The sequence below is a fragment of the Anolis carolinensis genome, chromosome 4 (genome assembly GCF_035594765.1).
Source record: "Anolis carolinensis isolate JA03-04 chromosome 4, rAnoCar3.1.pri, whole genome shotgun sequence".
NCBI classification, from domain to species: domain Eukaryota; kingdom Metazoa; phylum Chordata; class Lepidosauria; order Squamata; family Dactyloidae; genus Anolis; species Anolis carolinensis.
In genome coordinates, this window is record NC_085844.1 from 187,413,910 (window position 1) to 187,428,222 (window position 14,313).

Sequence of the window (14,313 nt, forward strand, 5' to 3'; positions counted from 1 at the left end):
CTCTCTGATTGGTTGTCCGAGAACTAGTGGGCGTGGCCTCCTCGTTCAATGCGTTAAGGCAGAAAACTAGGGCGGGCCTATGTGCCTCGCCTTTTGCTGTGAGGAGAAAAGGAAGACAGGGAATGTCCCGTGATGCATCGCGGCGGCGGCGTGGAACGCGTTTCCATGGCGATTGACGCCTTCGTCTCACAGCCATGACTAGGCCTCAGAATAATAGGAAGTGTAGTTTTACAAGTTCTTTAGCCTTGTCTGCCAAATGGTGCTGGAGCCTAAGGCAAAATATAACCCCCATGATCCCATAGCATTGAGCCATGGGAGTGAAAGTAGTATCAAACTCTGTTAATTCCACAGTGTAGATCAGGCATAGGCAAATTTCGCTCTCCAGATGTTTTGGACATCAACTCCCACAATTCCTAACATAAAGAACAACACTCAGAAGACAGGTGAATTCCAGACAAGAAACAATCAGGGCCAGTTAACACCTCCTAACAAAGGAATCCCCCAGGCAGGAAGCAGCCAGGCTTTGAAACTGAAAGGCTATTCAGTGCTAATCAAGGTGGCCGATTGCAACGTTCACACTTGCTTCAAACAGACAAGAGTTCTTTCTCCCACCCTGGACATTCCACAGATATATAAACCTCACTTGCCTAGTTTCCAACAGACCTCATAACCTCCGAGGATGCCTGCCATAGATGTGGGCAAAACGTCAGGAGAGAATGCTCCTGGAACATGGCCATACAGCCTGGAAAACTCACAGCAACCCAGTATTTTAATAGGTTTTTATGGTTTAAATTATTTTAATAGCGTGATATTTAATTCTATTTTAGTATTTATATTTATTTTAAAGTGTATGTTGTATTCTTTTTACCATTGCTAGCTGCTTTGAGTCTCCTTTAAGATAAAATAAATATAATTACGATTACTATCATGATTTTATTGAGACAGCAATTCAGTTTAGATGGGTTCTGATGTGATTGAAAGGCCTGTATGAACACTTGGCGTGCATTTACACAGATTGCAATTTGACACCACTTTTCACTACCCTGATTTAAATCTTGGTTAGTTGGAGATTGTACAAGGCCTTGAGCCTTCTGCTGGTAGATAATTTGTAGGTTGCGTTTCTTCATCAGCTTTCGTATGTGGTCAGTGGTTCCCTTGATGTATGGTAAGAACACTTTTCCTCTGGGTGGATCTTTGTCTTTATTCTCGTGACTTGTTCTTGGTCTTACAGCTCTTCTGATGTCTGTGGTGGAATATACATTGGCCTGTAGAGCCCAGCTTAAAATAATAATAATTATTATTATTATTATTATATAGGCAGTTCCCAATTTACAAACAAGATAGGTTCTCTAGGTTTGTTAATTTTGGGTAGCATAGGGAAGGGAAGCACCCCTCTGATGCTTGTTTTTCTGTCTGTGCCCCTGTTCAGAAGATTTAACCCCACTTTCTGTCCCTGTGATAATTAGATTGTGAAAAAAATGGCTTGCTGTGGAAACAAGGATTGGTGCTAAAGTTTCAGTGGAGACACCTTTCCCCCCATGATAACTTTTCCAGGAGTGAATTTCCCTTCCAAGGGGTAGATTTCTCTCACTTCCTGTTGATTCACCTCCATTCCTAACCAAGAGTAGTTTATAAGTTGGATGTTTCCAGCTGAGAACGTGCACCCAGGGCCCTGGAGAAGCATAGCAATTGCCTGAGATAACAGCCACTCCTTGAAATCATACAATTCGCACCCTCCTTGATCCTTTCAAAACACGGCTTTCTGGTGTTATTATTAGCTATAACAACCATCAGAGGAATTTATTCCAAGCCTATAAAAATGAGATGCTCTTACAAGGTGCCCAAGTGACAAAGCTTTAAGTGCCAATGCAGTTTAACAACAGGGTGAAGGAGGTGACGCATTCAGTCTCCAGGTTTTGCTAGGTCTGACTAGCAGAATCCAAATCCAGCCTATCATTTCATTTTGTGTGGTCCTGCAGATGCTGGACTACAACTCCTGTATTCTTCATCATTAGACATCATGACTAGAGCTGATGGGAGTTGTGATGCAGTAACATCTGGGAGGCTGCAGTAGTCAGGATAGTGAAGTTTGAATTTAAATACAAAGTTGTGGGTGTGATGTCTGACACTAAAATGTCCTTTAACGTTTCCTCAACATCAGAGTCACAAATGCTGCCTAATTGTAATTCCTATTATCCCCAGTCTACATGGCGGATAATAAAAAGTAATAGGAGTTGTTGCTCAGTAACATCTGGGGATTCCTAGCCAGAGCATCTATGGCTCTTCTTCCTGCAAGGCAGAAACTCCAGCCCCATATGATTGCTTCTCCTGAATGTTCTGGGAGGACTCCAATCCAGAGATTCCACTCCAGAGATTGCAGTCCACCCTGGGTCCACCTTAGTGTGTACAGGGCTTCCAGCAGACTGGAGCAGTCATTGTACCTAGTGGCTCTGTGCTTCAGTCTGCTTGCCTTTGCCTGCGTGCTCTTCTCTGTTTAGGGAGATTGCTGTCCACTGAGGAAGTTTGGGTTAGTTCATTTGTGTGCCTTTTATTCTTGGTGCTGTATGTTTTGCTTCAAGAAGACAGAGAGAGCGCAAGAGAATGAGGCTGGAATTACAGTATGAAGAAAATGATGCTGTTTTGCCTTGCTGTTACACTGGCCAACATACATTTTGTTACCTCAAATGTGCTTCCTTGCCATAGTGGCTGGATGAAACCAAGTACTGCCTATCTCAAAACATTTTATACATTATTTGTTGTTTATAAAGTACATTTTCTTATATAAAAGCACATAAAAATTGGGGTGGTTTTCAAAGGGCTGGAACAGATTAATAACATTTCAGTGGGAAAATTTGCTTTGATATAATGTTTTGACTTAAGAACACAGTCACGGAGCAAATTAAATTCTTAAGTCAAGGTATCACTGTAATCCAGTTCAAAGCAGATAATCTGGATTTTATGCGGTAGTGTAGAAGAGGCTTCAGAAGCAGTCCAACAGTAGAACTGCAGAGTGAAAACTGGAGATAGTTCATGTATCTATAATGGTTGTGTAAAAGAAGGAATTCCAGCAGGTGTTGTTTGTCATACAACATAGTAACAAGTGTTGCCTGCTCACATTCAGTTTTTTATCTAACCATTAAAAGTACAGGAACCTTCTCCAGTTTTTCTTCTGGCAACCGTAGATATTCCTTTTCACACCCTGATTTTTGGACTTCAGGATCCCTTGTAGCTCAGTTCTGTCCCAAATTTGTTTACACACACACACACACACACACACACACATATATATAAAAGGCACTTCTACCCCACCTTTCTCAACCCCGAGGGGGGACTCAAGGTGGCTTTACAACATAGGCAACAAATCAATGCCTTTAAAAACAGTGTATAATAAAGCGACCATTTAAAATAGAATAATAAGATACAATTAAAACAATTAAAAGCATTTAAACACAATACAGACAGAGTAATTCACACGATCCATATACTGTATACAACTGGCTTTCCATATCCACAGATTCTTCATCCATATATTCAATAATACTTTCAAGAAAGGATGCACATATGCTTCACTTGCATGTATGTCATCAATGATATTCAAACTATAACATTTACTATCACCCCAATCTTTTAAAAAGTGCAGCTTTAGAGACATGGCCAGCAAAATAACCAGACATTTCTTGCTCTCAGAAAGAAAGCTTTATTTTGGAAAACTAAAATGAGGCAGAAAATACAAAGAACTGGAGCTCCCGGTGGTGCCTCCAAAATGAAGGGACCATGAGCAGTGACAGTACATTTCCTTTTATAGTTTCACAATGCTGTGCCACTCTTTTGAGGTATCACTCAATCATTGTCAGGCTCAGTTGATTAAAGGACAATCAGGTAATTTCACATCATGGTCCATATCCTCTGTCCTACACCCTCCCTTTGTCTAGTTGTTATCAGCAGGATAACAATGGGGCAGGGGAGGGTTTGGTCCTCTCTAACCACACAGTTTTCTAACCATGCAGGTAACCTCTGAGCCTTTACTGCTATCATAGATAAGTTTGTTTCAAGTGAATCTTCCCAGGTGTTTTCAAGTGTAGGTAAATACCTTTCCAAAGCATTTCCCCATTATCATGTTTGATTGTGTTAGAGATGTCACTACATCTTCTGATTTAGAATCAGGTCAGGAAACCACACTCGCCTGAATTAAATGGTAGGGTTTTTTAAGCCTCATAATCCATTTATTTCCTACATCTCTGATGTCAACACACTATTCAAGATAAACAAAATCAAATTCCTCTGTGGTGCCATGCCCTAGTCCAGTTCAAGCTTTTCATCGTTTCTTTACATAACTGTAATCAGCTTTAAATATCTGCACTGAAGCAATACTTAGGGCCAGCCTAAGATTATTTTGCTGCCTGCAGCTAAGCTATAAATGATACTTCATCTCACTTTCACTGTGCACAAATACTTAAAGCTCTGGTAGTTGTACATGAAAAGAGATGTTTTGCTCAAACAAAACAGTATGCGATTTAAATTGCTTGATGGATTGAACACTGCTTCATAGAGCCCCCAGTGGCGCAGCGGATTAAACCACTGAACTGCTGAATTTGCTGACCAAAATCTGGGAAGCTCCTGCTGTTAGCCCCAGCTTCTGCCAACCTAGCAGTTCAAAAACATGCAAATGTGAGTAGATCAATAGGAACCACTCCTGTGCTCCATGCAGTGATGCTGGCCACATGACCTTGGAGGTGTCTACGGACAACGCCGGCTCTTTGGCTAACAAATAGAGATGAGCACCAACCTCCAGTTTCAGACACAACTAGACTTAATGTTAGAGGAAAACCTTTATCATACCTTTATACTGCTTCAGAACACTGCCTGCACAGTTGCTCTGAGCTGCACCCCTCTGGGAAGTATACACTCCATGACAGATTAGTGGAGAGTATGGAGATATCTGAGTAGGACCCAGTTGTAGTTTGCAGATTTGGAGAGATGAACATGTGGGTCAAGAATAGGTCTCCACAGTCACCTACAGACTCACTGCCAAGACACAACACTTGGAAGACCATCCTACTTGGACTCAAGTGATCGCCGATGATGATGATGATCCCATTGAACAGGACTAGCAGGATTTAGTGTTATACACTGGGTCTTCTAATTCACTGATTCTTCTAATTCTCTTCTCTAACTGCCTCCCACCCAACCATTTCCAATTTTATTTCAAACTCTTAGCCAGTTTCATGCTCTCAAATTGTACCCAAATGATACTCCTGTTTTGTTTTGTTTTTCAAATACAGAAATAGTTTTTATTTTACATTTCACATAACAAAAATATTTACAGTGTGTAAAAAAGGTATATCTAAACAACCCAATGTAATAACCACCACACAGATTGTACAAGAATCTCTTATCTTTTCTGTCGCTTCACATTTACTGCCCTAGAATGCCTGTATTATCTTCCATTTATTTAGTAACCCACCAGCTTCTGACAACCTAGCAGTTCGAAAACATGCCAATGTGAGTAGATCAATAGGTACCGCTCCGGCAGGAAGGTAACGGTGCTCCATGCAGTCATGCCGGCCACATGACCTGGAGGTGTCTATGGACAACGCTGGCTCTTCGGCTTAGAAATGGAGATGAGCACCAACCCCCAGAGTTGGTCACGACTGGTCCTAACGTCAGGGGAAACCTTTACCTTACCTCCTTCTGTTCTATGCCATCCCACACAAACATCAGTGCATCTTGTTAAATTATTATCAGAATGCTGGGCTAAAGGCAACTTCAGGATTGATAAATAGAAAAAATATCTTGTGCTATACAATCTTGAACATGTTCAGTGTTAATACCCATTGACCTCAATGCCACTTGCTCCAAGGTAGGGATATATACAGGCAGTCCCCAAGTTACAAGCATCCACCTTACATATAATTCATAGTTAAGAATGGGGAGTGTGAGACAACAGGAAGTGCGAGAAAGCGACCCTTCAGAAGGGAAAGAGTTATCATGGGGGAAAGGTGCCGCACTGAAGCTTTATCACAAATCTTTCCTTTCTATTTTTTCAAAATCTAATCATCACAGAAACAGAAAGTGAGGTCAGATCTTCAGAAAAGGGGCACAGAGAGCAAAACAAGCACCACATTCCTTGTGCTATAGAAAGTGTACGCATGCGTGCACACAGGCACACATATATACTGTATGAATGAATGAGAGACTGGAGTTACGCTATAATGTACCTGTTCTAATTTATAAGCAAATCCAATTTAAGAACAAATCTACAGAAACTACCTTGTTCATAAGTTGGGACTGTCTGTATAGGATTATAACCCTAAACTAGTTTTTAAGAAGTCTTCAAAACCTCGTTTCTCTCTGTTTTCCTAGTACTGTACTGAAACTAGGACTGGATCTATGTGCTCATATAAAATCCAGATTATCTGTTTTGATAATCTGGATTATATGGCAGTGTGGATCCCGCCTAAGATGTCCTCAGACAGTGGATTTGTTGTGTGTTAGTTTTAGTTACTTGTGTTGTCTTGGTTCTGAACAGTGATTTGGGTGATGACTATTTTTTGCGAACTCTCTTCAGATTGATCACATGATCTTGTCAGACTTTAAACTGTTTCCAGAGTGAACCATTAGACTGGGTATCTTGTAGGGGCCAAGTTTATTACCAGTTATCAATTCAGCAAAAGGCTATTGGCTAGTGTTTCTGCATGAGGATACTGCCCTAAAATCTGATGTTGTTACCCATCTGAAGTTGTTCCAGTCTACTGTGTTGCACTTTGATTTGAAAAGTACCTCTGAGACCTTTCAACTGCAACTGAAAATATTTTATATAGGAGAGGATACTGTGCTTTTTTGAGGAGAGATGGTTTTTACAATGTCATTATGCATGGTATATTTCAGAATATCTGAAGTATCAAGATTCCAGAATAACAGTTTGAGATGAGGAAGATACCTATCTTCAAAAGGTGAGTAGGTGTAGTATTAAAACTTCAGATTCCAAAGTTGAATCCATAGATTAGCCTTTGTCAACAACAAAGAAATGAATTTAGTCTTCTGAGGGGCTCAGTAGTTATCTCTATGTCTCATTTCAGGAGTCATGCTTCATCTTTGACTGGCATGTAAAAAAACATATATAAGCATAAAAGCACTAGCCTGTTAGGATTCAATGGGTTGAAGAGTGTCATGTCAGCAAGCTTTTTATGCTTTATAGGCCAGATTAATTCAGTTTTGCAAACTCCAGATTTTGACCAAACCTTTGTTGTGAAGTACATTTTAAAGCAGTTTTATTGCAGATTGGCCCTGATCAAGTTACGTTCTATGTTTATTTGAGCAAAAAAGGTTATTATAAGGGCCTTTCCACACAGCCATATAACTCAGAATGTCAAGGCAGATAATCCACAATATCTGCTTTGAACCAGATTATTTGACTTCACACTGACATACAATCCAGTTCAATGTGGATTTTATGTAGCTGTATAGAAGGGGCCATGGATTGTGATATTATAGTCAGGAAGAAACATTTTAATGCCACAAGTTTCAACACAGCTTCTACTAGACCTCTACACAGTCAATTTTCTCTAGCTTTAATCCTGCAGGGCAAATTGTTCATTTGAACATACAACAGTGAGGGCCCTTCCATGCAGCCATATAACCCAGGATATCAAGGCAGATATTCCACAAAATCTGCTTTGAACTGGATTATCTGACTCCACACTGCCATATAATCCAGTTCAATGTGGATTTTATACAGCTGTGTGGGAGGGGTCGGGTTTGCAGAAAAATATTACACAAAAAATGGTACTTCATATGCACTGTCACTAATGTCAATGAAAATAATTACAGAGATTTCCAAGCTGTGGGAGGCAGTTGGGTTTAGTGTGATTTGAAATGAGAAACTGGAGATGGAACAGGAAGATATGATTATTGAGGTTAGATATATACCAAATTGGAATGATGTCTATCATACTAATGATGACCGTAGCGCCAGCTTTCAAATTGATTTGAACCCGCAGCGGAGAGTTCCGCAGATCCATCACCAAAGGAACGGAGCGGGACCGCAGCAGACTATTATTAAAAGATCTTTTCTTTTTCACTTTCCCCTTCCCTGAACTATGTAACAAATCCCCGCAATAAAAGTAGCATTCATTTTTAACAGTAACACTCTCTATCTGGTTATTTTGTGTCTTTCCCTGACTCCTTCTTTGCACGAAATCTCCTCTCTCTCTCTCTCTAACCCGTCCGACCTTCAAACCCTGGCGGAAGCTTCCCCGCCATAGGTTAATACGGCGGACGATACAAATTGGCTCATATCTTTATCAAAATTACCCCTAGCACGCTCTTCTTTTAGTCCTAACCCTTTCTAAGGCTCCTGACTCAAGGACCACCAGCGGAACCAAAATCGGTCCAGTTCTCGGCACCTCATCAGCTGACTGTCAAACGGAACCGACTGCTCTTTTCAAGCCAGACTGCTCTCTTCCAGCCTTATCCCGGACTTTCCTCTCCCCGCGACCCGCGGGATGGTTTTAAGAGATCACTGGTCCCTTTCTGTGAACTGTGGATGGGGGATCGCTCTCCCGCTGGGGAGACATAGTTCTCCAAGGACCTTCACCCTCTCTACAGCTGCCAGGAGGGTGCCTGGATGGGCGCCCTCCACGTTTCATTTACATCTTCATAATTTTATGAATGAGAAGAACACTCTTCCCCAGACCTACTCCTGAACTTATGAAATCCTATACTTCCAAAGACTGCAACCCACATGTACCTCTTCCCCATGCTATTTCTATGAATTCCTTCCACCACAGATGAACTCTTTTCCCAATGTATCCGTGAATTTTCATATTCTATGTACCTGGACACCCTCATGAATCACTGTTATATGAATTTCTAATCGTTGGGCTAACTTCATGAATTGTAAAATCATGCTGCTAAAACTCCACTTTTATGAATTTCCATATTGGGTTCCCCAGATGTTATGAACTTCGTTCTTATCAAATATTTTCAATTATTTATATCATTCATGATTCCCCTTTATGCAATGTAACTCACTTTTATGGATTCTCCCTTACTTCCATGAAATCTATCTGTCTGCCTATATGTATTTGTACTCTTTGGGATCCCCGGAAAATATGTATTTTTCCCAGCAGGGTTTATATTCCAACTTTATTTTATTTTTCATTTTATTTCATATAATTGCCAAGTCATGAGATCAAATAGGAAATATTTTGAACTCAACCTGAACCCCAGAACCTATCCCATTTCCTATAACCCAGGCTTCCCTTCCCAAAAACAAAAGGATAATCTGCCACTGCTTAACCCAATCAAATTCAGATTGCATGGACAATATAGGGCTTGAGTCGCCGAATTCGGAGTGTTGTCCTAAAGGTGATTCGCCCCCAAGGCAAACATTGTCATATCTTACCCAAAGGAAAATCCAGGACACCTCAGGAAGGCGCCCTGCAGAGCCTGTCAATTATGGCCAGGGCCGGCCCAAGGAAATTTTCAAGTGTAAGCGAAACAGGATTTTGGTGCCCCCCCCCTCAAAAAAAACCCAATCACCGAGAAATGAAAGGTAGAAGGTAGAGGTGAATAGAATGGATAAAAGAGTTTACCTTACAACCAGAAGTTTATTAACAACATTATGTTCATATAGTAACATTACATAGAATTAACACCAATCTTGCATTTTAATAAATAAATATTTTAATAAACTTTGCAACAATTTTAATTTTTTTGTTATTTCTAGTCTACAAGTACTACACAAAGGTTTCCTGGTCATGATATCTCTTCAGAAGATTTTTCAGACTTCGGACTAGCTTCAGATCAGTTTTGTTTGGGAGAACGGAGCCCCGGGAGAATAGACACTTCCTTTCTCAGGAAGTGAACTCTTGTCCTTCAGAAGTGCCACGCCAGCGTGGACCATTGTAATGGGTGTAGCAAAGCAGGGGAAATCCAGTCATGAATCAATCAGGGCCAGCTAACACCTCCCAACAAAGTATTCCCATCATCAAAGTCTGGTAAATCAAACATGCAAATGTGAGTGCATCAATAGGTACTGCTCCAGCGGAAAGGTAACGCCGCTCCATGCAGTCATCCCACATGACCTTGGAGGAGTCTACGGACAACGCTGGCTCTTTGTTTTAGAAATGGAGATCAGAATCAGACATGACTGGACTTAATGTCAGGAGGAAAACATTTACTGTGATGAACCATGGGCCTTGTAGTCCTGCTCAGGACATTGTAATCCCTGATGAAGATGAAAACTTGGGTTTTTTACCTTCCCAGTCTGAACTGGATTCCTCTCAGCCAGATCCTTCCCAGGCAGATCTGGAAACCTTGCACCTGCAAGAAAGTTGTGCCCCAGAAGTATGTCAAACAACCCCAGAGCCTACTTCTCCCGTGTTCTTGCGCCGGGAGTTTTGTAAACAACAGAGAAGTTTGGATTCAGCTTCGCGCAGGAGTGCGAGGATAGCAGCTAAGAATGTTGCCAATTAACATTGGTTCTCGTGAGAATCTTTAAGGAGTTTAACATCTGGTCTCAGAGTTTAGCTTTCGTTTCTGATTCCCAGAGAACCGCTTTGGTGAGAAAGTTGGACTCTATATAGGTGTTTTGCCCGCGTAGCAACTTCGCGGAGTCAATTCGTCAGCCTACGGAGCGAGTTGTGTCTGGACAGCGCGCTCCGATTCAAGCCTCGCTTCAGCTCAAGCCTTGCCTTGCTATCCAGCCTTCGCCTTGCTTCCCAGCCTTTGTTTACCTACGGACTTTGCCTTGTTTCCCAGGACTAATCCTTGCCTTGTTTCACGGATTTTACCAAGTTATTCCACGGACCTTGTTCTTGTTCGTAGTTACCTTGTTCCACGTTCAAGCCTTGTTTCAAGTATCAAGTTATTTCCTAGCCACGCTCAAGTTTTATGGACTAAGGACCTTGTCATCTCCCCTCACTTTGCTTGGCAAAGTGAGTGTTTCGGTTATTGGATTACAACTTTGGACCTTAATATTTCTTATTGGACATTGCTTTTTTGGACTAATTCTGACCTTTCCTGAAGGGTCTAATTCTGGACTATTTTCTATACTTGTTTTTATTAACTTTATATATTCCTTCAATAAAGATATTAGTTAGATTCTGGCCTCTGTGTATGGTTATTGGTGCCTCTGCCGCCTGGGTCGTGACAGTTTGACTCCGCCGCCCATAAGCACCAACTAACCGAGGCCAGGATGTCTACCGGAGCCGCGCCGGCTGGACAGCCGCTCAGCTACACCATCAGCAAGGACGAAGTGGACCGCATCCGTGACAGACTCAACGCGCAGGATGGAGAAATAAAAGGGTTGAGGGAGCGCGGAGTTCGCCTCCCGGCCATGGCGTTGCCTACCAAGTTTTCTGGAGAAGCTGCTAAGGTTCATGTTTTCCGCCGCCAGTGTCAAGCTTATCTAGAGGCCCGTGATGCCGAGTTTCCCCAAGAAGACATCAAGGTGGCGTGGGTCTACAGTCTTCTTGACGGACCAGCGGCTAGCTGGGCGACGGCCCTGTTTGATCAAGCCTCCCCCCACCTAAGTTCAGCACAACGCTTCTTGGATCACCTTAAGGAGACCTGGGGAATCGAGGACAATTTGGAGGCAGCCGGTCACAAACTCCGGCGCCTCCTTCAAGGAGACAGACCCATGTCTCAGTACATAGCCGAGTTCCGCGTGCTGGCCCACAACACCGGCTGGAACGATGTAGCCCTCAGAGGACAATTTCGGGAGGGTCTCAACATTGAAATGCTGGAAGAAATCTCCAAGGTGGATCCTCCCCAGACCCTCGAGGCACTCATTGATCAATGTTTACGGGCTGAAGTCATGATTGCCAACAGGAAACAATGGGTTCGAGGCCAGGGCGGTAGAGCCGGGGCAAAACCCCCCGCTCCCGCCAGTGTTCAGCCACGTCCGGTGTGGAGACCCCCGCCGCCAACCCCATACCCCAGAGGAGGCGAGGAGGTGCCGATGCAGTTGGGCAATGTGCGTCCCAGACTAGATGCCGCCGAGAAGGCCCGTCGTCAACGCTTGAACCTCTGCTGGTACTGCGGGAACGGGGGCCACTTCGCCAGAGAGTGCCCAGCCAAAGGGAAGCCTGCCGCCCGTCTTGCGGCGGCGTCCTCCACGGAGTCGAAGGCGTCTGAGCCGACTGGCACACAGCCGGCGGGGGAAGCCAACGACCGGGTGTAGAGAGGCTCGCCAACCCGGTCAAAAAATCCATCCAAGAGCCGCCAACCGGGGTCCTGTTCCTTCTCGTGGTCACATTATGGTCAGCAAAAAGGGGACCCGTCATGATCCACGCCATGATAGACTCTGGAGCTACCAACAATTTCATCGATAGAGAGTATGCCGACTCTCTGGGATTACAATATCATGATTTCAAGAATGCCCGTGTGGTGCAAGCCATAGACGGCCGTCCCCTCAAGACGGGCCCCGTAAGCCAGTGGTCGGAACCCACCAGGATGTGGATAAGGGAACATATGGAAGAGATTTCCTTCTTTGTTACCGAGGTTCCCCATTTCCCTGTGATTTTGGGAATCCCATGGCTGACACTCCACGACCCTAACATCTCCTGGTCCAACAGAGAACTGCAGTTTGCTTCACCGTACTGCCAAAACCATTGCCTCGTAGCCAAGGTATGCCATGCCACAGACTCCGAGCCCATCATCACCTTGCCAAAGAAGTACTCCGAGTATTGGGATGTATTCAATGAGAAAGAAGCCGAAAAATTACCCCCACATAGACCTTATGACTGTGCCATTGACTTGGTGGAGGGGGCCCCGATCCCGCGAGGGCATCTCTACTCCCTGACTGAACCAGAGCAAGAAGCTCTCAGGGAATTCTTAGAGACAAACCTTCGCAAGGGGTTCATCAGACCCTCTCAATCCCCAGCCGCCTCCCCAGTGATGTTTGTGAAGAAGAAGTCAGGGGAATTACGCTTGGTGGTGGACTACAGAGCATTGAACAATATCACCAAGCGGAACAGCTATCCCCTGCCCTTAATCTCGGATCTACTGGACCGACTTCGAGGAGCCAAGGTCTACACCAAGCTGGATCTTCGGGGGGCTTATAATCTAGTTCGCATCAGAGAAGGGGACGAGTGGAAGACCGCCTTCCAGACTAAATTCGGATTATTCGAGTCCCGAGTTATGAATTTCGGTTTATGCGGAGCTCCCGCAACGTTCCAGCATTTTGTCAACGATATTTTTCAGGACTATCTAGACAGATTCTTGATAATCTACCTGGACGATTTTTTGGTGTTTTCCAGATCACAATCAGAACATGAGAACCACGTCAAAATGGTGTTGCAACGACTGCGGGATCATGGACTTTATGCCAAGCTAGAAAAATGCGCTTTTGATCTACAAGAGGTAGATTTCCTTGGCTACCGCATCTCGCCTCTAGGGCTTTCCATGGATCCAGCCAAAGTTTCAGCAGTATTGGAATGGCGGGCGCCAACTAACAAGAAAGAGGTGCAGCGTTTCTTGGGGTTCGCGAACTACTACCGCAAGTTCATTCCAGATTTTGCCCGCTGGTCCGACCCCATCACTAGCTGCATCCGTGGAAAGCAGCCTTTCCGCTGGACTGATCAAGCAGAGAAAGGGTTCCAGCAACTGAAGAAACTATTCACCTCCCAGCCAATTCTACAGCACCCAAATCCTGGAACCCCTTTTGTGGTGCAAGCGGACGCCTCTGATGTGGCAATTGGGGCTGTACTCTTACAACCGGTGGGAGATCACCTCCACCCCTGTGCCTTTTATTCTCGTCAACTAACCACACCAGAGAGGAATTACACCATTTGGGAAAAAGAACTACTGGCCATAAAGGCAGCCTTTGAAACTTGGAGACATTGGCTAGAAGGGGCCAAATTCCCCATTGAAGTCCACACTGATCATCGTAATCTAGAACATCTAAGAACTGCCCGCAAACTAAATCAGAGGCAGCAACGTTGGGCTTTATTCTTTGAACGTTTCAACTTCCAGATCCATTATGTGACCCCAGCTCAAACCAAGCAAGCAGACGCCCTGTCACGTAAACCGGAATACGCTGCAGGACGCAAGGAGACCTTTGAATCCCAACTGCTACAACCTGAGAACTTTGCCACGCTCACAGTGGGGAACACCAAATCCAGTCCCATTGGTTCAACTTCCCCTACTCCAGGACCCATCTGTGCTCAAGAAATCAGGGCTAGTCAGCAAGCAGATGCCTGGGCGCAGGACCAACTTCGCCAAGGTCTGCATTTTCCCTTTTCGCTTAAAGATGGGCTGCTCTGCTATAGAAATCATGTTTATATCCCACCCGGACCGGGCAGGGAA

At 43.9% G+C, this 14,313-nt stretch overlaps 1 long non-coding RNA gene across 1 annotated transcript; it reads left to right on the forward strand.

Moving 5' to 3' along the window:
* Positions 1-30: 30 nt before the first annotated feature.
* LOC134298390 (uncharacterized) lies at positions 31-9,695 on the forward strand. The gene is made up of 2 exons (XR_010005439.1): positions 31-6,953; positions 8,128-9,695. It is a non-coding gene; the product is annotated as an uncharacterized LOC134298390 (long non-coding RNA).
* The last annotated feature ends 4,618 nt before the right edge of the window (positions 9,696-14,313 follow it).